A 3,295-nucleotide genomic window follows, 5' to 3' on the forward strand; every position below is an offset into this window, starting at 1 on the left:
TGCTGTGGGTTTGCTCTGTTGTGGACCAGTACCTGTCTGCATGTCAAGAGTCAGCACTGTCTTTCCATTGGAAGGACAACACTACTTCTTCAAGACTGCATGGAAATCCACTACTTCCAAGTGCATTTTATTTTACTGCTCAGACTTTGAGAAAAACACTGGAATTTTACTGTGATGAACAATCTGGACTGTCTTTATGGACTGTGAGAAAATTTTAGCTTTTGACCAACATTGTATCAATAAGTGTGTGCATTTGATATCGTTGTTATTGTAATTATGAAAAATTTTATCAAATCATTATTGGCCACTGCCCAAAACTATTTGTAAAATTTTTTGTGGGGAGCATGGGGGCTATGTAAGTAGGCTGTTTATGTCTTGTTATTGGCAACGTTACGTAGCAGACTGTGGCTGCTTTGCATTGTTGTAATACTCGCCATTGTAGTGTTAGGCAGCTGGATGTGAACAGCGCGTAGCGTTGCGCAGTTGAAGGTGAGCCGCCAGCAGTGGTGGATGTGGGGAGAGAGATGGCGGAGTTTTGTAATTTGTCATGAACTGCTATATATATTATGACTATTAAGGTAAATACATTGTTTGTTCTCTATTAATATCTTTCATTTGCTAACTATCCCTATCAGTAGTTAGTGCCTTCCGTAGTTTAAATCTTTTATTTAGCTGGCAGTAGTGGCGCTCGCTGTATTGCAGTAGTTCGAGTAACCAAGATTTTTGTGAGGTAAGCGATTTGTGAAATGCATAGGTTAATGTTAGTCAGGGCCATTCTTTTGTAGAGATTTCTGAAAGTCAGATTGCGTTGCGCTAAAAATATTGTGTGTCAGGTTAAGCACAGTCCTGTACAATTTTTCTAAGGGGACGTTTCAACAGGATTCCAACTCGTTTCACATCCCCACTATTCTCCAGACTTGGCTCCCTCGGACTATTATTTATTCCCCAATTTGAAGAAATGGCTGGAGGGACAAAGATTTTATTCAAACGAGGAGGTGATTGCAGCAACTAATAGCTATTTTGCAGACTTGGAGAATTCCTATTATTCGGAACGGATCGACAAATTAAAACGGCGTTGGACGAAGTGTATAAGCCTAAAAAGAGACTACGTCGAAAAATAAAAAAAGGTTTATTCCAAACACGTAAGTGAGGCAACGGCCTTGCCGCAGTGGATACACCGGTTTCCGTAAGCTCATCGAAGTTAAGCGCTGTCGGGCGTGGTCTGTACTTGGATGGGTGACCATCCAGGCCGCCATGCGCTGTTGCCATTTTTCGGGGTGCACTCACCCTCGTGATGCCAATTGAGTAGTTACTCGACTGAATAGTAGCGGCTTCGGTCAAGAATACCATCATAACGACCGGGAGAGCGGTGTGCTGACCCCACGCACCTCCTATCCGCATCCTCCACGGAGTATGATACTGTGGTCGGATGGTCCCGGTAGGTCACTCGTGGCCTGAAGACGAAGTGCAAACACGTGAGTAGTTTTCATTTCTGCACGGACTTTTCAAACGCCCCTCGTACCACCTCCGCTGTACGCTTCGGTCCGTTTTTACCGTTATGCCGAAGTTACTTGTTGTGGGGGTAAATAATTTTTTTTCTGTGTAACAGTTTTAGCCTTTCACTGGCACGTGAACCGGATACATGCAGAGTCTTCCTTCTGTTGTATCTTTGCACGTTGTAACCTAGCAACGACCGCTGTCGAGTCCGACTAGGGTGCGTGGCATGCCCCACCTGGCACTGTGAGAGTGCTGTGTGGGCAGTCTCTTCTGTCAGCGTACTTTCCTCGCTTACCAGGGAGACGCGCCTGCTCTCCGTCACCGATTTCGCTTAGATGTATATTTCGTGCTTGGCCATATTGACAGAAGAGGAAGCTCCTGATAGCCAAGCCTTTAGAAATAATTGCAGTTTAACAAAATTCTATTCTATTTCTCCTTTACCTTTATTGTGAAACCTTGCTTCTGGCCAAGTATCATTGTTCTAGGTCATCGGGAAGTACGCTGTAGGTTTTAATAAGTGAGTTTAAGAGTATCAAAACATGTGAAATACATGGCCGTGCGTTTTATTGCATTGAATTAGAAGGCTGAATTTTTTACATCGTCAAAATACTGTAGAAATTAGTATGTGACATAAATTACAACTTGATACGTCCATCCGATCCAGAGACTAAAGCAGTCTGGCAGACGTTACCTCGGAGAGAAAGAGTGATACTATAAGGGTTGTGTTTCTACCAGTTTTGGTAAGGAACTCTGAAAGTAGCATTTATTGCGTGTGTCTGCCGAAGCATGAACCACTTATATCTTATCCTATCTACCAGGCAGTGCTTGGTGCAGCGATAAGAGTGCAGACTAGTAATCTAACAGTCTTGGGATCGAGTCACTTTTTTTTTAATTTTCAATTTTTACGTTACTTACACTGCAAATAAACAGAAATATTAAGAAACTAACTCGCAGTGCACTTCCTGGCAACTCATTGCCAACATTCTTCTTCTTCTTCTTCTTCTTTCACTTACGCCATAGTCCCACAGCGATCGCAGGGTCGGCGTGGTTAGAACGGATTTGGCACAGTTAGTTTTAGGGGTGGCCGGATGCCCTTCCCGCCGCCACCCCGTACCCCCAGCGATGGAATCAGTGTACCCCAGCTGTCTGTATCTAGTGTAAATCGTGAAATAGTGCGAACGTGTTTCAGATGTCTGCGACGTGTGGAACTGAGGCGGAACGTCGGGACCAGCCCGGTATTCACCCAGTGGGGTGTGCAAAACCGCCTAAAAACCACATCCAGGCCCCCGTCGTTAATCCACAGGGCGGATTCAATCCGGGGCCGGCGCGCCTACCCGAGTCCAGGAAGCAGCGCTTTAGCGCTCTTGGCTACCCTGACGGGTAAATCATTGCCAACAGTCTTCTATGCAAAATCGCTAAGTGGTCAAAGACTTCAATCCAGTTGACTCGTTAACCTGTCTGGTGTGGCAATTGAAGGAAGCCAAACTAAAGCCGATGTTTTAAATCTCGCACTTGAGAATTTGTAAATGCAGGAGAATTGTATAAACATACCGTCGCTTGACCATCGAACAGAGTCCTGTATGGGCGACATAATAATAAACACATCCCTGGCGTAAAGTATCAATTAAGAGTTGGCAACAAATAAGTCTACAGATCCGGATGGCATACCAATTCAATTTTACAAAGAATACTCTACAGCATTACCCCGTTACATAACCACCATTTATAGCTCCAAGTCCCAAGCGACAGGAAACAACCACTGGTGACTCCTGTACAGAGGGTAAAAGAATTGACCCAC

At 44.5% G+C, this 3,295-nt stretch overlaps 1 pseudogene; it reads left to right on the plus strand.

Annotated features, from left to right (window-relative positions):
* Nucleotides 1-1,150: 1,150 nt before the first annotated feature.
* Nucleotides 1,151-1,268, plus strand: LOC126417884 (5S ribosomal RNA; annotated as a pseudogene).
* The last annotated feature ends 2,027 nt before the right edge of the window (nucleotides 1,269-3,295 follow it).

This window comes from Schistocerca serialis, chromosome 8, assembly GCF_023864345.2.
Source record: "Schistocerca serialis cubense isolate TAMUIC-IGC-003099 chromosome 8, iqSchSeri2.2, whole genome shotgun sequence".
In the NCBI taxonomy this organism is placed as follows: Eukaryota; Metazoa; Arthropoda; class Insecta; order Orthoptera; family Acrididae; genus Schistocerca; species Schistocerca serialis.